The sequence below is a fragment of the Lissotriton vulgaris genome, chromosome 5, assembly GCF_964263255.1.
Source record: "Lissotriton vulgaris chromosome 5, aLisVul1.2, whole genome shotgun sequence".
Taxonomy (NCBI): domain Eukaryota; kingdom Metazoa; phylum Chordata; class Amphibia; order Caudata; family Salamandridae; genus Lissotriton; species Lissotriton vulgaris.
The window spans coordinates 181035325-181057764 of record NC_141693.1 but is presented as its reverse complement, the minus strand read 5'-3'; the positions used below and the strand labels follow the sequence as shown (position 1 = coordinate 181057764).

Below are 22440 nucleotides of genomic sequence, written 5' to 3'. Positions count from 1 at the left end.
AATACGCCCCTAAGAATAGATTTTGTGCTTGATAAGATCCGTTCCTGCACAAAAACTATTCTGACCACAATGCAGGTACTCATGCACTTTGGAACAAATGTGCCTGCAGTGGTGCTAGGCAGCCATATCAGTGCTGGCGCTGCAAGACAGGAGAAGTGTGCCGTATCTTAGATAGGGCACATTTATGCTCTCTCCCATTGATGCAACAGCAACCTCCCCTGTGTTGCTTTAAAGTTTTGTAAGTCGTGGCCTCTGTGTTGATATCATCACTTAACTGACCAGAAGACTCCAGGAAATGTAAAATGCAGCAGCTAGACACACTCAGGCTTCCGTCCCACACACATCACCCTGAACCTCAAAGACCGTCACTGTTTCCCCATTCACAAGCGTGCACTCTTCAAGCTTCTGACACACTTGTGCAAAGATCCACACAGTCAAGGCCCTGTCTACCCTATCAGCCACATCAACTCCCACACGCCTTGCAGACACCTCTGCTCGGCCGGACTCCTGTTGGCATACATGACTCAAATATGCAATATGCAGAGCCAGATCCGGCAGGCACGCTTTCTCCTACCCCACCTTCAACGCCTGGAAGACCTGCCCCTTCACTTAAGAGCCACCTCTTCAGTACTAGATTCCTGCAAGAAACTAAAGACATGGCTCTTTACCTAGGCCCCATCCTTTGCGGTCTTTGCGTATCAGCGACGGGATACCCCTCACATACGAATCATGCACTCAACAAGTACCATTACATAACATCCCCTCCACTCAACATACATCTCTTCACCTAATAATACAATTTCTGCAACAAAATACCTGAACGCTAATCTTATTTTACCATTTCCCTCTTTCCTGTCACTTTCCCCACATTCAGTCGCAACCTGAAAGCCCCCACCTCAACCCGAAGAAATCAGACATCTCACCAGTCCCTCCTCAATGCTCCACCTTTACCTTTTCCTAACTCACAGCTCCCCAACCCTTCTTTCAATAGCTCCAGCTCATCTCCCCATACCTACATAATCCCCAGTGAGTGCCCCATCCATAACTTACCAACCCCACATCTCCCTAATCTTTCTTCAATGCCCCCCTCACCCCTAAACAATTCTACCTCTCGATGACCCGTCAAAACCCGCACCCAGTCCAGAAGAACTTCCACACATCCCTATCACGTTCCTTTCAGTCCAGAAGTCATCTCCATCAGATACTTTGCACAGCCCACCTCTTTCTTCACCTAGCAGACCCTCTCAGCGAGTAATTTGTAAAAGAAAAAAAAAAGTGCTGGGACGCTACGTTTTTCCCAGGAACCATTACCAGCACGTGTGAATACCACAATTCCCAGAAAGCAAGGTTGCCTAGTTTTAATTCCATCTCTTGCATCCTTCTTTCCCCAGTTTACACGTCCTGTCAGTTTATCTTACTCTGGCAGGTTATTTCTTTCTCCCAGCCTTCTCTTTTTGTCACGGTTTTCCTATTTTCTTTTTCTCTGTTATCCATTTTCTTCCTATTTCTCTCTTGCTCTGGATCAAAGTTTAATGATGAAAAATAAGTCCTGGTCTCCTAAAATGAATGGGTGCCAACCACCTGCACAAATTAAGCACTGCTCACGGCAGGGCCGGCTCTAGGCTCATGGTGGCCCTGGGCAGGGAGCGTAGGTAGGGGGCCCCGGAAATGGGGGTCCCAGTGGGGCGGAGCAGGAGGCCAGTGAAGAGGGGGGGGGGGTCAGGGTGTATGGAAGTGGAACAGAGCCGGAGGCCGCCAAATCCCTGCCAGGGGCCGACACGCAAATATGTATCCATCATCAGAGGATTATTATATTAAGGATATATATTGGCGTGGTGGCCCCTGGGGTTTGATGGCCCTGTGCAGGTGCACAGCTTGCACATGCCTAAGGCCGGCCCTGCTCACGGACACCTAAAAAACTCTCTCTCCTATCATGATTGCTGCTCCTTCTAATACCACAAAGGCTCTGAGGTATCTACTTCAACGTTTTCCATGTGGATGGTCATTTAATACCTTGAGTGCTCTGCCCAGGATAATGACACCCGGAAACATCAAACTCAAGGCCTAAGCTAGTCTCCACCATAAGAGTGAAAACAAGACAGTCACATACACATTGGCATATAATTTTGCTTATAGTTAAACTACCGGGGGGGTTGGGGGGGGGATTATGTCATTATTTTAACATTTTTGTTACTAAAAACCCATTTATCTTACACTTTACATCTGAGCCACCCTAGGCTTTCATAAAAAAGCAGGTTTAATAGGTGATACATCAGTATTTGTTGACAAGCGGACAATACCCTTTGTTATTATGCTACCGTTGATACCAGGTACAAAAAAGGTATAACACCGTCCATCTGAGCTCCACCCTCAGGATCCAACGACTACAGGTTTCACATACATTCTTTAGTAGCAAGATCATCCTACACAGGACTCAGCTACAGCATTTTTATGATTCCCAAGTGCGTGTGCACAATAACCATGTTTATCAGACAAACCACACTTCATAAGATCAAGATGCGAGGATGGAATCACAGAACAAAAGGGGACTAAAAGTTGAATAAAACAGGCACACTGCACTACATACATATGCATGCATGGATTTGCATACAAGCTCAAGTTTACAGAAATAACCCACTGTCAATGGGTGCATCCCCATGAGGGTTGTACGTCACAATATTGTTAGAAACAATATTGTCTGACAGAACTATTGTGTCCTAAATATCACTTACAAAAACACAATCGCATAGGGTGTAGATTTTCTATTAACACAAAAGGGCTATATGGTTTTAAACAATATTTGGAACACAATAGTTCTGTCTGACAATGTTTGGTTATGATATTCTAGTAGCATAATCCATGAGGATAAATGAAAGGGGCCAGTGATTTAAAACAGCAGCGATCAAGAGTAGAAATACAGTGAAACATGTATTAGGCCAGTTGAAGGGCCATTAATACTTCCTAACCCTGGGTCTGGGTGATATTGTTGTTATGTGTTGTATGCTACACAGCATGACAAAGTGGTGGGCACCAGTGGAAGGTCAGTCAGGAGGACACTTTGACACCTTTGGAGGATGATAATGATGCAAATTCCTTGATACATGATCAAGAGAGGACTATTACTGAGGGAGCTAAGATGAGGAATTACTTCTAAAGTGTAGAGCCGATAACAAATTGATGTCACCTTAAATGAATAAGAAGAGAACAGATTTCCCGGAACAATTAATTTACTAACAAACAATCCTACCAAACACAATCCCCACAGTCATCAGCAAACAATTCAATCACCAGCCAAACAGACCCATCATTACTGATAAACAATCATGTCTACCACTTAAAATCGGCAGCTCCACCATCGCCAGTAAATAATCTTACCCTTCCTTAACCGAAAGAGCTCCATCAACCGACCCCAGCCTAATATCAAGAGCCCCATCTTCATCACCAGTAAACATTCCAACCCCCAATCTAATCCCAGCAATCTCATGATCACCAAAAGACAACCTCCTCAGCACATCATTAGGGGCAAGCAATGCCTCTCAAAAGTATCCGACTCCCGGTCTAACCGCATCACCTCAGTCATAGAGTAACATTACATATGATTTCGATGCTTCTGTCGGCCAATGGCCATCGCGAGCACTACCTCCGTAGTGCTGCGCATGTCTGTTGGCCGACGGGGCCCCGCCCACCTAATTAAACTGCCGCACCGCAGCGGAATTCGTGCCGCGGTTAAGCGGCTACATGAACAGAAATAACAACAACAGCACCAACAACAACAAGGACAATAATAATAATAATGTTGACCTTACACATCATGAAGTGTCTCCTGACTCCAGGCCAGATGTCTTCAAAACGGGGGGCGGGCCCTCCTGGGGGGGGGCTCAAGTGATTCCAGGGGAGCGGCAGGCTCTGGCCAAAAGAAGCACAGTGATTTGTTTTAAGTTGAAAAAAATGTGCGGCAGTAACCCGCTCTGTAATGGGCCATCACTAAGGTGTCATTTATATAGTTGCTAGGGGGGGGGGGGGGAGCTATGGGTGTCAGAAGGGAAGGGACTCCAAGTATTCTTCAAAACCCCCTCCCCCAGTTCCAAAAATCACACTGTGGGTAACTGTACGTGTTGGTAAGGCCTTCCTGACCAGAACAGTATGTCTGGGAATCATGCATTTGATTGCATTTTTAAAACAGTAACATAACTAAACTGCAATGTCTACACATATTCAAACATTGCCAATTGAATAGAATAACTGTGAGAAATTCTGAGGAGTACCCGATGTTTTTACCGCCCACCCCACTGGGGGATGGAGGGTTAATATTAAAATTTTTGAAGAGCACTGCTCTAGGCTCTGAAAGCTTGTTACTTATTACCCAACTCAGCAGTACTCCTTTATTCGACCTTGGAAGGATGAAAGTCGGAGTGTTTCTGCCATTGTGATTCAAATCTGAAACTTTCTGGTTACACAAAGAGGCCTCCAAATGATGCATTCGTCCAACCAGCGATCACACCAGCTAAAAGGAGGTGCCTAGCTCAAGCAATGTTACCTCTGACCTCGCTTTGTAGCACGTGCTAGCCGGGCTGAAAGGAGCATTAGCCAAACATTCTACAGAAGCCCAATACGAGAGATTCACCCCACGTAGACGCTAGAGCCGAACACGTGTGCTTATTGGTAATTTTCCAGGCCCAAGTTGAGCAGGGAATGGATTGGCTGTTCTGTGGGAAACATATGCGTAACTTAAAAAAAAAAAACTGTCAAAAAGGAAGGAAGCACTTGGAAAATGATACTATTTTTTACTAAATCGCATTCGAGAGTCGTCCTTGAAACTGCGATAAAGTGTGAAAATGGTTGCAAACTGTATTTCAATTTTCTGTTCTTTGCTTGCCTCGTCTTCGAAGCCACAACGTTGCTCCAGGCTTTGTTAGCTGTTGATACAGTGTCTTAAAATGGAATTTGTGACTTTTAGGAACGTGTTTCTTTCCAAGTATTGAACACATTTAGTTGAGCGTTCCTGGCTGACTGACTGAGAAATCCACACATGGAAACATTCAAGGACATGATATCACTGCTGCAGGTTACATCATCTGTTGTAATGCGCGCTCTCTCCAGAACAACTGATGGAGTCTCGGAGACAGAACCGTACCAGCGTGCTGTGGGCCCTGGTGCAAGGAGGGAAGTGGCCCACCGGTCGTCTGAACGTGGACTCCCTCCCCATCCACCTTCGGCTGACCCAGGACCACCTCGCCTTCAGGAGACAACTCAAGACCTGGCTGTTCGAGCAGTAGCGGCCCCCCTCCCCCAAGCGCCTTGAGACCCTTCCGGGTGAGTAGCGCGCTATACAAGTATTATGATTGATTGATTGATTGAATGATAAAATACAGTAATATTAGGGGCTCAGTGACCCTCGCTGGTCTCTGGGCCCCGGTGCCACTGCACCTGCTGTACCAATGGAAGCTACAGCCCTGCTCGCAAGCTATGAGTAATGTTGCTGTCTTGGTTCTCCAAGTAAAGATAGCATGTGGCCTTTTCCTGGTGTCCTCGGGCATTCAGAGGTTACCTGACAGCATCCCCTGCGAGCGCCGTCCTGGGATCCCATTACTAGCACACTCCACTCAGATAGCGAGGTTACGCTGTGTGTGTGCCTGGCTCTCTCACGTTAGGGAGGGCAAAGCAGTCAACTCTACCCCAGGAGGCTGGAGTGGGGGAGAAAAGTTAGATTCAGGATGACACAGTAAATAGGGGCGGCTCCTCCATAGTGGCGGAGGAGCGTTGCCCCACTGGTCAGAGTCCCTCCAGAAAAATAAAATGATTTAAAAACAATCATATTTTAATTCTCTGTGAAGGGCTCTGGCTGATGGTGCGTGCAGGGCAGGTCCATGACAGGCAGGAGTGGTGGGCACTTTGAAGTGCGCAGGTAAGTTTGGCCGGCCATCCTAAGCTGGCCAAACAGACATGCGCACTACTATTTCTCCAACCCAGCTGTGTTCACAGGCAGGTTGGAGTAAAGCCGCAGGCTCCCAGGCAGTGTCTGAGCACCAAATGAGGCCACTCAGACCAATCCTGGCACTGGTGTCATAGAAAGAGAGCAGCGTCTGGACTGGCTGGGGAGCCTGTGCCTTCCCAGAGACTGCCGGGAGTGAAGCACGAAGCGGCCATCGGGGCAGCGAGAGGCACGTTTTTAAAATATTACCTTACCCTCAATTCCCCCCACACTTTTGTTGTCCGGCAGCTGCCTCTGGCAGTGAATACACCCTCAATGTCCAGCCGGTGCTGTACTTTTGAAAAGAAAACCTCTACTTAATGGAGTGAAACAGAGGCTTTACAGCTTACAGGTTTATTTTCCCTCTCAGACAGGAGACAGCGTTTACAACGCTGTGAGTACCACACGCGTTGGTAACAACTCGGACGTAACATCGTCCGGATTGTTACCGCGCATGGTTTTACATCGCAAGTCGTTTCTACGACTTGCGCTAGATAGCGCGCAACACCAGGGAATGTGCTGGATTTAAAGTCCAACACATTCCCTGCTGTTGCGCTAACTGGAGTAGGAATAGTAATTTATACTATTCCTAAGCCCAGCGTGCCATCTAGTGTAAGTCGTAGAAACGACATGCGTTGTAATGCCATGCGTGGTAACAACGCGAACCATGTAACATCCGCGTTGTTACCTACAGCAATGAAATATGTGGCATTGTAACATCGCATATTCTCTCAGACTTCCACCTCCACACTGCCAGGCAACCTCCCCTCATGGCTTAGTCAGCTTACCCTTGCCAATCACACAAAAAGGACAAAAGCATATCCCCTGGTGTAATAAACTGATTGGATTCTCTACGAACAAGCACAATTATATGGAACAGAATCTGCAGCTACAGTGAATGGTTGGCACCACTGCAACTGTACTTTATGAACATTTTTTTGCACTTTTAGGGGGCATTGGCGTTTCTACATCAGAACCAGATGTTTTACATGAGAAGCAGACATTACACGTTTCTCAAAGCATGGGGGACTTAAGTGATTTGCCAAGGACCACAGGATGGTGAGCCAAGGCCAGGATTTGGAGATGGTAAACACTAGGTCACGTTTTCTCTGTGTCTCCTGAGTAACCACTAGCCTCCCTCTCACACAAAGAGGCATACATAACCCCCCACTCCTCAGAAAGCTGCCAATAGAGGAGACAGGTCTCCTTAGTAGCAGAACCGTCTCATCCATAATAAACTAACCACGTGACCCCCTCACTCTTCTCTTGAACATATTGACCTTTCTGCCCTGACACTTTTCATTCTGCATATTGGTTTTGCCTGCCGTCTTCGTGGCGCAGTCGGGCCCTTCTTGGAAGATCTTGCTATGGAACTGGATTCACTTTTCTTCCACTCCCCTCACGGATCTTGGCAACTTCACCCTCAGCCTACTAAATCAGCCGCCATGGTTCCTCTGTCTTGAACTTCACTCTCCCTTCTCTCCCTCTCTTTTATACCCATGCCTGTGGCAGAGCAACCGGGGGGGGGGGGGGGCGGGGGGGGGGGGGGCTGCGCACTCTTAACTGCGGGCCGTCAAGCACAGGAATCGCTAGCACCCCACTCCCGCACGGCCACGGGTAACCAAAGGTCCAGCTACACCACGGACCCATGCTAGGCACACTCTTTTACCCTGGTAAGGCCACTTGACCCGCATCCTTACACCATCATCAGTGACTCTCTACAGGTCTGCATTGGACACGCTCTGGTCTGGTGATGCCCGATCCATTCGCCTGTTCACAATCCTGATCCCTCTGCCCTGACCAGATCTTTGCGTGACTCGGGCCCTCTCTACATTGAGCACATCGACCGTGGCCTAGCGCCTCTCCTGGACTCGATCTACGAGGACACCTCAGTGCACCTCAGTGAGCCGTTACTTTCTCCTGTCCTCACTGCGCCTTCACCCTCAGTCCTCCACTCGCCCCATGCTTTCTATCCTGGATCACACCAACAGTCGCTGTGTCAGGAAGCTTGTGCATACTGAATGCCTTAGGTGAAGAAGGACATACATGAACCCTGACATCTGTATAAACCCTGACATTCATATACAAGTGGTCTATGACTGACTGACTGTCTGGAATATTTTTAAAGCGCTCGATTGCCGCGGGGTCTTGGCCCTCATGATGGCACCAACTGGCCTCAGTCCTCCCCTCTCTGCGATCAACAGCCGTTTGGGAAGAGAGGTGGGGGCCACGGTTGGGTAGTTTCTTTCATTCGTAATTCCCACAAGAAATACAGGTTTTATGTGTGCTACATAAGGGAGGCTGTCCGCATAGACATGGAGACTCTTGCAAGCATACGATGAGAATTGGAATCTCGTGATACAATGGAATGCCGGTATCCCCTGATCTTTCTTTCACGACTTTCACTTTCCAGTTTAGTGCATCGCGCTTTGATAGTTGCTTGTGCAGCACACATGGCAGATGTACAGTTTCACAGTTCGAGTGAGACATTAATGCTGGAACCAGCCACGCTAACTAGGGTTCTCGGTCTGTGGTCTTTTCTTGTTGCTCCTATGAATCAATGCCCGTAAGCTGGCACTCTCCAAACTTCAGCCTGAAGCCCTCTCCATCGCTCCACCTCTGCCTTCCCTATCGATGACATCTCATCATTTAGCTTTTCACACCACCTTTTTGCTTATGCAAAGGAGATCCTTATCCCTTTTCCATCTTTCCTGTCTCCCCATGACCTACCTAGAAACAAGGATCACCAACTGCTTGATGGTCACCGGGCACAAACCGAACCCCGCTCCATCATGTTAAACGCCTCAGAAACTGAAATAACTGCATCCGCTACATTCTTTAAGGATAGTACCCAATTCTCCTATGTTTCTCTCATTATCTAATAAACTAGACACTAACAAATACAGTGTGTTCAGCCAGCCACAGCCTCCTTTCCAAAGGCAAGCCACCAGGTACTACATCTAGATGTCTGCCACTAGAGCTTTTTGGACCCATCCACAGGCAGGCCGTCGCCAGCAGACACTGGCCACACCCTTGCTTGCCGCCTTTAAATCTATCCTCAAAGCCCATCTTTGGAGGCTTGAGGCCCAGTAGAGCGGGCAACTCTCTTTCACTGCTCTCTGACTACTGTTACTTCAACCTGGTAAAACTGCAACTATTACAATGAGGAGGACTACTTCCACTAGTAATAATAATAGTATGAATAAAAGAAATTGCAAAATCCTGTTTTATTTAGCACTTTATAGCACCTATGTTGACCTTTCGGGGTGCTGTGAATAAGAGGATATACTGGTACCCAAATTATTAATTCTTTATTGATCTTGAAACATTAATAGCGTGAATTCTCCCTAAGGAATGAAACTTGTCAGATGCAGGCCACAAAAAGTCGGCAGTGAATACTTAATATAATGCACCACCATGCCCAATCACCACCATATAATAAAGTCAGTATGTAATATTATCACCGTATTGCATTAACTCTGTACCGGTCTTGTTCCTTATACACCATGCACTACCGCCCCTTCCGTATGTAACCAACCACGTCAATGTTTTACGTACTGCCAGAACACAGCTACAGCATTTATGTTATGTACACCATGCCCTCCCCCACACCACACCCCAGGTGCGTTCTGGGCCAAGGCTGCAAGCTTCAGAATCTTGGGGGTCCAACATCTAACGAATGTTACAGACCACTGTGGGACCATATAGTAAAAGACGTCAAAGTGGAATGCAAATTCCCCAGCTGACATCTACAAATAAACAAACATTCTAGAATTCCTATTGTTGGTGATTGTAAGAGATGCTGGACTCGGCAAGGAGAACGGTTTCTCTTAAGTATTGTGGAAGCCCCCCTTTAAGATTGACATTCACTAGACAACATCCTCACGATTCTTGACAGTGGGGTGGATAAAATGAAAACACTTCAGTCAGTCCAGCTTCACAAAGCGAATTTAGCTTATTTTAAAACTTTGCAAACGTCGACAACTTAACAAACATGGCTTACTTTACCCTACTGACAAAGTGGCGCAAATTCCTATACAGGAAAATTGACATACAAATTTAAGGAATTAACGAAAAACTTATCACGTTTTCAACAAATGTTACAAGAAAAATGTTACTAACCTTCAGCAAGTTCCGGACCCTCTCTCCCTGTGTCTTCTTTCAAAATGAGTCCTTGCACAACGTTTAAAAGAAAACAGCGGTGACCACATCCTTCCCCTTTCGGCTGAGCGTGGGCGTGTCCTTGTTCTTGCACCTGGGTTCAAGTTTTGTATTTTGCATTATCTGCTCAACTTGTTGAACAGAATTGATGCACTTGCTCCATCAAATGCAACATATTAAATTTGGGGTGGGTGGTAACAAAAGCAGGAGTTTTTTGTCGGGTGGTGGGGGGGTGGGGGCGGCTGTAATAGGCGTATGGATGGATTACAGGGAACGGTCCTGATGGAAGGAAGGCTCTTTGATTAGAAAAAAAACGTGTTGGCAGCTTCTTTGATGGTGTCTACGATGGAGGCAGATGTTGGGCCGCAAAGGAGGGTGGTCCAGACGAGGGGAGGCAGGGCAATAACTGACCCCAGCACTCAGATGGCCTCGTACGATTTGTGAGACTGCGCTGGTTTTTCCAGTGCAGAGGGTCTGCCAAAACATGGATGGAACTATTCTGTGCATGATAAAAAGACTGCATGGCAAGCATGGTTTTAATTACAAGAATTAAAAATGTACATAAGAAGTTGCAAATTACTGGACCTAAAAACCTTGCATTTTTATAAACCTTGCCAGCTTTATGGGAAAAAAACATGGATAAAACAAGGTTTTACAAAGCCAATAGGTATGGCAGCCTTTTGGTTTGGAAATGGGTGCTTTGTTTCGTCATTACTTTCACAAAATTGTATTATTATTGGACCTCCAGGGCTCTAACCAATGTATACAAAAATTGCAGAAAAGCAAAAATACTACTTTGTATTAAAAAGCACACACTGCCTGTAGGAAGGTAGGATCTTCTAGCATGGTTACCCCCACTTTTGCCTGGTGTCAGTATGTTTTTGACTAGTCTGACTGGGATGCTGATAATCAGGACCCCACTCACTGTGGTTCCTCCCTAAATTTGACAGTGGTAAGTACTTCTGTACCTCCACAATTTTATACTGGTGTACCCCTATAAGTCCCTAATGTATGGTACTGAGGTACCCAGGGCATAGGTACATCAGAGGTCTCCCATGGGCTGCAGCATGTATTGTGCCACCCATGAGAGACCACTCAAACTATGACTCCAGGCCTGCCATTGCAGCCTGTGTAAGCTGGAGCTAGCACAAATTACGACAGATACGTTTCTTAGATCTGAGGTCAGTACACTTAAAAACTATAAATCTCCCCTAAGGCAGGCCTTTCAATCTTGAAGGAAGGGTGCTGGGTTATAGGTGTGTGGGTGCCTTTGCATGAGCAGGACACCCATACAAACTCCAGAGTTGATTCTCGAGGCTTTGTAAGTGCAGTCAGCCATTTTGATACATATGGTGGCCATCCTTCACTACACGAAGGCTACCTGTATAGTGGGGTGCCGAACCTGGGTGGTATCAAACATGTTGGAATCATACCCGTGTTGGCGTATGATTCCATGCACTGGGGGACTCCGCCGGGAAGCCCCCAGTACTCCCAGTAACAGCCTTCCAGCATCTGCCAGCAAGCTAGTACTGCTGCCGACCCCAGACACGATTTTACCCGCCTGCTGCTGAGCTGAGCTCGAGCAGGGGAGGGTAGAACAATAGGTTTCCTGTCACAGAGAGGTGTGACCACCTCCTAGACAGAACTTAGTGTATTGGGCTGGGGTGGGGTGCTTGCCAGCGCCACCAGCGTGCTTTGAAAGGTAGATTTAGTGCCCTCCTTGCATGCTCAAGTTGGAACCAGTACTGGGAGCTCTTGGATCCCACTATAGTGTGGAACTGGACAAAGGACATGGGAGTATCCTCCCCTCTGTCCGGCCACTCCTCTAGGAGGGAACCCCGAGTCTCCTTAACCCCTTTCTTAGGGTATAAGAGGACTTACCCGTGGGTGGGTCCTCAGATATCGTGGGACAAGACTCAAGCCTGAAACCATATCACTCCTCGACCGTCTGGACACCAGGACTTCGCCTGGAAACGAGACTGCATCAAGGAAGGCTTCTGCGGCTCCTGGTCTTGCTGTTCTGAAAGTCTTCTTCGGGGTCTGTGTGTGCTACTTCCAGGATCTTCAACAGACCTGTGGGCATCAAGGACACCCAAAATAATCTCCCTTTGATTGAGGGAGCCACTCCCCTGCATCTGCAGGCACCGCAACGAAGCTGACAGGTCTGCTGCTCCTGATGTCCCATAGACTTTGAAAGGCTCAGAAAAACAGGTGATAGTTCTGCTACTCCCTCAAGGCATGTCCTCTCCTCTCTGCAATTTTGAGGCCAGTGTCCCTCGTTGGAACCGCTGGGACCAAACCCCTGTTCACAGCGTCGACTTGCTGTTGACAAAGCTTGTTGGCTCTGCACTCCAAAGATCCTCGGGCTACAAAAAGCTGCCGTAGCCAGCATTTCTTCCTGCCAAGTACAGCATCCTCTATGCATCCTCTGCACTGTGGGCCTTCATCTTTGGCCAGCTGCTCAATGTCCTCTTGGGACTCCTGTGCCTTCGGCCTGTGGGTCCTCCAGAGGATCTTCTCTTACTTCAGTGGGCTTCCCTACTTTTTCAGGCCTGCTCTGACTCCTGCTTGTGGTGAATTCCTTTGACCTTGGTGGTCCCAACATTGCTCCTTCTTTGCTTTCCACACCTGTTGCAGCTGCAAAGTCTTGTTGGTGCTCCGTCCGGACACCAACCCCCTGGTTCTCGACTTCCAACGTGGCTCAGCTCATGCACTGCTCCTGGCCTTCCTCAGCATTGCCTGTCCTTCACAGCTGCAGCAACAAGGTTACTGTCATCACTCCTGCACCTCCCGACATCGGTGGGCGTTGCTCTTCTGTGCCTCCTTGTCTTCCCCCAGTGACATAGACTCTGCCCCCTCTGCGTGCAGGTTCTTCTCTTTAAGAATCCAACCTTGGATTCCTCTGGACTCTTCCACAGTCTTCGTCAGTGGCATCTTTACTGAAGTCCTCCATTGTGGTCTAAGGCGGTTTCTGACATCAATTCGCACCTATGCACCTGGCTTCCCTGGTATAGGGATCCTATCCAAGGGTGGGGTTGACTCTCCAACCTTCTGTCTTCCACTGGGTTTCTTCAGGGTCCATTGGGAAGGGTCCTTCTTCTTCAAAACTGCAAGCGTGACTTTCTTCGTGACTTCTATTGAGTATGCGGCTGGTGTTTCCACTCTGCACACTGCGGCGTAACCGAGGGGGAGGGGACTGCTCCGGGCGTCACAAGTTTTGGGGGCAAAGGTCTCCCCCCGCTCTTACCTGCTGTCTCGGGCGTCAATCGGCAGCACCCCCCGCTCTTCAATGCGCCCGCCACGGTGTGGCAAACGCAGGCACTGCCACGGACGACCAAAGGAGTGGTCACAGCCTCTGTGGGTTTCCTGGGTACTTACCTTGTGTGGTTTCTTGGGTCCCCAGCTCTTCTGAGTCTCCTGGTCCAAGTCCCAACTTCAGTCACAGTTCGCATTCCACTTTGTTAGTAAATGGTTTGGTCTTCCCCTGGAGACCACTGTGTATTGTGCTTACTTACATGTTACAATTGAAGTACTCTTGTGCATTTGTGTTTATATCTTGAAGAAGGAGATATACCAATGTTTTAGTGAATGTTGTGTAATATATAGGACTATTTTTATTTATACACTGTGTGGTTCTTTTTCATTTAACCTACGCTACATGATTAGATCTGGTAAAACAAGCTGCTTAACACTCCCTCAAGAAAAGCCTGAAGGCTGCTCTCCACAACTACAACATAAGAGAGCTTTCTAAGGCTGTCTAAGACCACTAAAACCACCATACGGAGTCTGGATTAGTGCAAGGTGCTTCACCTAAATAAGTGTGCACCATATACTAAGCCAGCCTACTACACTGCCGTTGTAGCCTCTAGCTTGATGGGAATTACTTTGTGTATGGTGGTGTATGGTGGTGCACCTTGTGAAAGAGCAGAATGCCATCACTCACAGTCAATGTAGCCAATGGCTATGCTGTATTGGGCGGAAGAATAATGCGAATGACAATAACAGATCAAAGGGTGATGAGGACTGCCTGAGAGTCCCTATAAGTAGATTATAGTTATAATTTTTAAAAAATCAAATGCGCTTGGCTCACACCAGCCCTAAAAAGAGCCATGTGCTGCAGCATGAGCGTTCCCGCTGTGGAACAGGACTTTAATTGAGCTTCTCGACAGATCAGTGATGCGGTGCACCTGGAGGTTTGAGGCTGTCAGAATACGCAGTGTCAGACCTTGGGCAGGATGAAAAGGCGATTTCGTGGTTGAAAAGTGGAAGCTATTAAGTTTCCCTACTAGCACTCAGGGCTTGAGAAGTCTTAAGCAGCCTTGATGTTCAATTAATGTGTGATGGACCAACAACTGCAGGCGAATGTAGTTGGCAGAGTTAAATAGCTTAAGCAAAAACAGTGGTGTAGCTAGGCCTTGTGCCGGCTGCGAGTAAGAGCGGGGGGAGTCTGCTGCCGGCAAAACTCGTACCACCCAGGGCAGATCCTGCCCTTTGCTTCGCCACTGGGTAAAATAGTCGAGGACCTTTGCGCCACGTCCCAAAATGCAATATGTCAGGACTTCTCCTGTACTCGCATCACTTTGCCCAACCCTTAGTCTAAAACTGGCAATTAGCATGTGTCTTTGATTAGTTATGATTCAGTGTTGCTTGTGTTGAAAGCATTTCCTAAAGGGGAATCAAAGTCATCGTTTGTGTTGAGATGTGATCTAATGCAAAAAAATTCAGTTGCGGAGCCAAGAAATGTACTTTTGAACATGAGTTTTGGCGTTTGACTACATTCTGCTATACTTGGTAAATACCTTAGGCTTCCAGGGCCTCAGTTCTTTCAATCAATCAATCAGGATTTATAAAGCGTGGCCAATCATCCGATAAGAGTATCCAGGGGCTTGCAGGTCCCAGAGGCTTATTCGAACAGCCAGGTCTTGAGGGCCGTTCGGAATTCCGGAAGTGAGGTGACGGTCCGGAGGTGCGTGGGAAGGCTGTTCCAGGTCTTTGCTGTGATGTAGGAGGAGCATCCTCCACTTCTGCTTCAGTAGGTGCGGGGAGTATGGGCAAGAGAAAGGAAGGTGGAGCGTAGCCTTCTTGATGGTTGGTTGAATTTCAGCCGTTGGTTAATGTTGGCAGGTCCTTGGTTGTGTAGAGCCTTGTGTGTGTAGGTCAGCAGCTTGAATTGGCCTCTATTCTGTACGGGGAGCCAGTGGAGCGTGAAGTGGGTTCATCAGAGAAGGCCAAGGATGAGTCTGGCTGTGGCGTTCTGTATGGTTGTTTGGTCTGAAGTCTGTAAAGAGGTGTGCGGTGATTCCTACGAAGAAGGTATTGCTTAGATCCAGTTGACTGCTCATAAGTTTTTTGACCAGCTAATGGGGTGAGCACAGAGACAATGCTTCATGAAAACCTCAGAAATCCCATACACATCCCATCCATATTTAGATGTGTGACTAGACCGGGATACCCAGCGAAGTATCTGTGCACCCCAGACTTCTTATGGTGTGAACCAAATACAGTAGAAGAGGTGAATCTTGAGTCCAAGGAGTCTTCTTTGAAGTCTTAGATGTGTAGTCAGGATGTTCCACAGTATGGACCCATGGCTTAAATGTAATTATAAATTCCTGATAGATCAATAAAATTGGAAGATGTAAGAGTAATATCTCATTGTACGGTGGGCCAACGATTTCCGAATGAGGCAAAGTATTTTAAACTCAGACCTTTAGTTGGCGGGAAGCTGGTCGTAAGGAGTGGGAAGATATGGTCACAGCACCAGTTACACCTCTGCCACCTCGGTGTAAACTGGATTGGGATTAGGTTGGAAAATTGGTTTGAGACTACCAGTCAATCAAATAGTCTTTGAGGGCGTCCACGCCAGTCCCTTGATGACACCCACTCCCCTATGCCTACCACTTCAGTGGAATCTGTGCACCGGGTTAAAGGTCCATATTCATAAGTGATGTTTGAGTGCAAATCCTGACTTTGTAAATCATGATCTGGAATGTAAGTACCAGCAGCCAACTTTACCCGCGCGTAACTTATTTTTACATATGCAGATATATTAAAATAGGAGGAAAACGGCCCGCGTTAGGAACTACGCAAAGCCAGGCAGTTGTACTAAGTTTCCACTTTAGCAGATAAAAATAATGACGTCGTTTTGGGCGGTGGCAGAGATTCTTATTCCCAAAAGGATTAGTGGGTAGGTGTGAGGCGTGAAACAAGTGTGAATGGAAAAAAGGCATTGGAAATGGAGGGGGGGGGAAAGGCAGTGAAAAGGGGAAGGAAGAAAAAAAAAGAGAAAGAAAGAAAGGGTGGATACCGTAGAAACGAGAAAAGAAGAGAACGTTAGACAACTGTACAGAATGACAGGGTGAAGATTTGAAGAGTAGAAGAGACAAGAATAGTAAGAATCAGAAACTAAAGCATGGGTGGAGATCTGGTCTTGCAGGGTCTCGTTCCGCAGAGGAGCGCCAGTCTGCCGCCCCGGCCGTCCCCAGCCAGCCCGTTGCCTGGAGCCCGAGCCCCGTGTAACGCAGAGCCCCCGAGCAGCCCGAGGCAGCAACAGGCGTGGTATCCATGGTAACCGAAGCAAGCCACGCTGTGCTCAGCAGCAAGGGAGCAACGCCGCCTGCCTCCCACCCCACAAGCCGGGCGCAGAGGAGCAAGGGACCCCACCTGCTCATTCTCCCAAACCGCCAGACCGTGCACAGAGCAGTAAGGGAAGCCACCCAGCCCCTCCTACACAGACCATTCCTCAAGCCAGACTCGGGAAGGGAACGATAGCTGCCTTCTCGCTGCAAGTGCCTGGCTCCCCAGAAGGGATTTAAGTGAACCGGGTCCTATCGGCCCTCAGCACCCGTAGTTCTAAAAAGTAGGCGCTGAGCCGAGTTCCTATCGGCCCTCACCCTTATGGTGAACAAACATCTTAACTCAAAAGCAGTAACACTCTTCAATGCCTTTGATGTAACTTTGAAAAGACTCGTTGTAGGTCTTTCATAGTCTCATAATTTCAGAACTGAAGCATTTTTAATATTATAAACAACAAAGCCATAGTAGTGACTTATGCATCTTATGCAACTAATAACTTTTGACAAAGCCAATAGTCCTGGCTTGCTGTCGGTATACTGTTACCTGCTGTATTATATATCTGGATGCAATGACAGAAATAGCAACATACCAGTCAGACGGCACACTATGCTAAGCACGGTTTTTAGCTTATGTTTTTTAAGCCACTCCCTTAATGCAATATGCCGCGCCCTCTTGAGAGCCCCCCTTCCCCCCCCCCCCCCCCCCCCCCCCCCCCACACACACACACTTTTTTCATCCCTCGTAAAGCCCTGCTCCCCAGGGATTGTCAGGGGGCCCAGGGACACCTTGTTGCTCTCTGCGTGTGTCGGTTGTGTGCGCCCTTGCTTGTTGCTCCCATTACTAGTAGGCACCGAGCGTGGCATGGGTAGGGGACTAGTGATGTTGCAAGGATGCAATGGCCCCTGGTGCCAGCAAGGAAAATGCCCCCTTTGACAGCGGTTGAGGTAGCAAAACACAGTCTTCTCAGATTTCAATGGGCCTCTCCGGACTCTGGACCCTGGTGCACTACACCTGCTGCACCCGAGTAGGAAGGGTGAGGTGGGGGTTGCAACTTTATCTGTATACACTTTGGTATGTGGGGGCGGGCGGGGTTAATGTGGCGTTGCTCCTTTGTGCTTCACATGGGGATGGAGAGGCAGGAGAGTTTACTGCCCCTTTGCTGATCGGTATCTGACATGGTGTGTGGGAGGCAGGAGGGTTTACTGCCCCTTTGCTGCTCAATGCTTGAACTGGGCAGTTAACGGGGGGGGGGGGGGGGTGCTGTCTCTTTGATGCTCAGTGCTTGAAATGGGCAGTGGGAGGCGGGGGGGGGGGGGGGGTTACTGTCCCTTTGCTGCTCAGTATCTGACATGGTGAGTGGGTGGCAGGAGGGCTTACTGTCCCTTTGATGCTGGGTGCCTGACAAGGGCAGTGGGTGGCAGGAGGGGTTGCTGCACCTGTTGCTCTGCGCGCGGTGTGGGGGGGTAGTAGCTGTCTCTTGCTGCCCCCTTGCTTCTCTATGCCTGGCTTGGACAGTGAGGTAGAGGGTCCTGGCTTCCCGTGCTGCTCTGTTCTCGGCCTGGATACAAATAGCACCAGGGGTGGGTGTGGCCTTCCTGCCCTGTGCTGGCTTGGGAAGGGGCTTCTCTTTCAACTACCCCCGACAAGCCAGACACAGGCAGAAAGTCAACCAGTCCTTCAACCTCCCACTGCCCAAGCACAGAGCACCCCGGCGCGGACCCAGCTCCTGCCGCCTCTGTGTTGATGGCGGGTGGAGGATTAAACAGCAACGTGAAAGCGGCCATCTGCCGCATCTCACCCCGGCCCAACAGTCCGGAAAATAATTATTAATCGCCATTCTTCACAAAGCACGAATACCAATTCTCAATCTGCTTCTAGGCGCTCCTAATAAATGTCAGCCATGTGAACAAAGTTGTTCTGTCGGGTGTAGAGCGATTTCTTTGCTTTGCTATACATATAAATATCCTTTACGTATTTCAAAAAGTGACATTGAATGTACGATATGTAAGGACACACAACACACCTTTTAAATTCGAAAGATTTTTCTTATTATAAGTATCTTGCATGTATCAATCAATAGACACATGGCTATCCGAGACAAAAGTGACATAAAATCACATTCAAAGTGGAATGCTTTAGTGACTGCTAGTGACAAGTGATGGTCGTGCTATACAGAGATAGTGAGGAATAACATAATAACATACACGTATACGAAACATAAATTATCATCAGTCCATTTTTTTAAATCAATAGTCACAACAAACTAAATTATTTTCCTTTCTTGAGTTGTAACTTATCATGGACGGATTGATATACACAACGTCGACGTTTCGACCCTAAGATGTGGTGCAGTCTTAATTTCCTCCGGAACGGGTCTTCATCAGGACAGGGGAAATGAAGGACAGCCTGAGAACTTGAAAAGCTAGAGGTATCTTCTGAAGCTTTTGAGGAAAGGGTGTCAGCCAACACCTTTCTAGTGGTATCCTTATTCAGGGAAATCTGATGCAATTAATGCGAAATTTCTTCACCAGCCGGTGGAGAAATTGGGGATGTGCCGCCGTAGCGATCACTTGAGGACTTTTCCGTGGACGTCTAATTCAGTCTTGATGCGGCAATGAATGGCCATTAAGGATATCACTAGAAAGGTGTCGTCTGACACCCTTTCCTCAAAAGCTTCAGAAGATACCTCTAGCTTTTCAAGCTCTCAGGCTGTCCATCATTTCCCCTGTCCTGATGAAGACCCGTTCCGGAGGCAATTAAGACTGCACCACATCTTAGGGTCGAAACGTCGACGTTGTGTATATCAATCCATCCATGATAAGTTACAACACAAGAAAGGAAATAATAAAAAAAAGACTGATGATAATTTATGTTTCGTATACGTGTATGTTAATATGTTATTCCTCACTTTCTCTTTATAGCACGGCCATCACTTGTCACTAGCAGTCACTAAAGCATTCCACTTTGAATGTGATTTTACGTCACTTTTGTCTCGGATAGCCATCTGTCTATTGATTGATACATGCAAGATACTTATAATAAGAAAAATATTTCAAATTTAAAAAGGTATGTTGTGTGTCCTTACATATCGTACATTCAATGTCACTTTTTGAAATACGTAAAGGATATTTATATGTATAGCAAAGCAAAGAAATTGCTCTACACCCGACAGAACCACTATTTTTTGTTTAACTTTAGGACTCATGTTCTGAGGGTTACTGGGATACCCCATTATATTTAATAGCCATGTGAACAAAGTGATGACGTATTTCCTAGAATGACAACCCGTTGTCGAGTGAGACACCAGAAATTATAATTTAGATCGCAGTCTAGTGCTACCCGATGCTCTCACAATACAGCTTGTTTTCAGCCATGGTGGGTTTCATCACATTGCGCTTGCTCACCATATTGCAATCTCGCAGCACTGCACTCCAGTGTAGGCTGAACTTCATAATACTCACGGTATCAGCTCCAGGTGAATCCACCGGGGGTGCACACTTCTGACCGTCATGAACTGCATTAATCGGCCCAGTGAGGTGTCTTATTTGACCTTCGCTGCTTAGTTGCCGGCTGCACCCCGGAGTGCCCCATTCTGCAGCTTGTCTATTCTTTCCGCCCCCGCTCACCTGGGACTTAGCCGGCCTCCTGCAGTAGATCACCTGTCCGTCTCCTGTCAACCAAAGTGTCTCCGTTGTGCTCCTTGAAGCCTCGGTGCTCGCAGATTTCCCCGTACTCCGTGGTACACATCAGTTTCTCTCCTGTACCCCTCTCAGCCCTCGTGGCTCAGATGTGCTCCTAGAAGCCTCGGTGCTTCTCATGGTGTACTCAGAAGCCCATGTACTCACTCAGTGCAGTCACGGGGGTTTCCTGTACACGGTACCTCTCCAGTACCCCTTTAAGTAGCCGTAGACGCCTCAGTGTCTCTCCCGTTCGCCTCTTAGTGGCAGTAGACGCCTCGGTGGCTCTCCTGTACACAGTACCTCTCCTGTACCCCTTTCAGTGCCAGCAGACGCCTCGGTGCCTCTCCTGTACTCTGCTCTGGCAGTCTCTTCTCCCTCAGTGCCCTGTTGAGTTCTGCTCAGATTCGGCGCCTCCCTCACACGCAGCCTCGTCTTCCTTCCTCCTTTCAGTTTCCTGTAGTTTCTTTTAGTTTACATACTGGGGAGACCACACCCTTTCAATGTTCGCAGCTCAAGATTGGTTGGCAGGGGCCAGGGGCGTGCCCCAAAGATTTAAACCCCTTCAGGGAACCTTGGGAGACAGGGGAGGCAGCGACAGGAGGTCAGGGGCAGTATTGGCGCTTCTCTGTCGATGGGTCGCGGCTCCCCGTCTTCCGTTCCACAGTACGGGCACTCTACTGATGTCAGCATCCTCTGAGCACAGGGTATCATACCTTCCAGCTCTCCCTCAGCGGGGGGATCTCACCGTCTGGTCCCGGAGTCCACCCCGTGCCTCCAGCAGCCACGTGGAAGGAGCTGTTCGCGTGCGCATAATTACAGCACAGGACAAGATCAGAGCCGACCGAGCACTGATGGGTCCTCTATCCCCCAGCACTAGACTTCCAACGGTTCACCCTCAAAGCATGATCCGAACCACCAACTCACGGCTTGATTACCGACTTTGGAGATAGGAAACCAACGTTCGAGCCTCTAGGTCACAGCTTTCCAAACTTTGTATGGTGGGTCTCACTTTTTGGAGATGCATCATTTTGGCACACAGTAAGGCAGTGTAGCAAGCAGAACGTAACGTAGCGAGCCCAGAATACTTAAGGGTGGTTCTGGGGAGGGGGGGGGGGGGGGTTCTCACTCACTCTGCCTGTCTCCCTCTCTCTCTCCCTCTCTCTCTCTGTAACTGTCACCCTCCCTCTGTTTCCCTCCCTTTGTCTCCCTCCCTTTGTCTCCCTCCCTCTCCCTATGTCTCCCTCCCTCTCTCTTCCTCTGTCTCCCTCCCCCTCTCTCTCCCTTCCTCTCTCTCCCTCTGTCTGTCTCTGTCTGTCTTTCTCTGTCTGTCTGTCTCCCTCTGTCTGTCGGTCTCCCTCTGTCTGTCTCTGTCTGTCGCTCTCCCTCTATCTGTCTACCTCTCTCTGTCTGCCTCGCTTCCTCTGTCTCTCTCCCTCTGTCTGTTGCCTTCTGTCTCACTCCCTCTGTCTCCCTTCCTCTGTCTCTCACTCTGTCTCCCTCCCTCTGTCTCCCTCTCTCTATCTCCCTCTGTCTCCCTCTCTCTCTCTCCCTGTCTGTCTGTCTCCCTCTGTCTGTCTACCCCCTCCCTCTGTCTGTCTCGCTTCCTCTGTCTCTGTCTGTATGTCGCTCTCTGTCTCCCAACCTCTGTCTCCCACCCTCTGTCTCCCCTGTCTGTCTCCCACCCTCTGTCTCCCCCTATCTGTCTCCCTCTCCTTCCCTCTGCCTCCCCCTGTCTGTCTCCCTCTCCTTCCCTCTGCCTCCCCGGACTGTCTCTCTCTCCTTCCCTCTACCTCCCCCTGTCTGTCTCCCTCTCCTTCCCTCTGCCTCCCCCTGACGTCCCCCCTCCTTCCCTTTGCCTCGCCCTGACTGTCTCCCTCTGTATCCCCCTGACTGCCTGACTGTCTCCCCCTGACTGTCTCCCTCTCCTTGCCTCTGCATCCCCCTGACTGTCTCCCTCTGCCTCCCCCTGACTGTCTCCCTCTGCCTCCCCCTGACTGTCTCCCTCTGCTTCCCCCTGACTGTCTCCCTCTGCCTCCCCCTGACTGTCTCCCTCTC

The 22440-nt window shown here is 48.6% G+C and overlaps 1 protein-coding gene across 6 annotated transcripts in view; it reads right to left on the bottom strand.

Annotated features, from left to right (window-relative positions):
* The window catches only part of AKNA (AT-hook transcription factor), a 282106-nt gene extending 261273 nt beyond the window's left edge, over positions 1-20833 (bottom strand). For 5 of the 6 annotated variants that reach the window (XM_086921106.1, XM_086921112.1, XM_086921108.1 and 2 more), the window contains exon 1: positions 20167-20833. The gene's annotated coding sequence lies outside the window, so the exon portion shown is untranslated. Of the gene's footprint in view, positions 1-10093; positions 10155-20166 lie in introns of those variants that run through there. The other variant, XM_086921107.1, reaches the window with a different exon arrangement.
* Positions 20834-22440: the final 1607 nt, after the last annotated feature.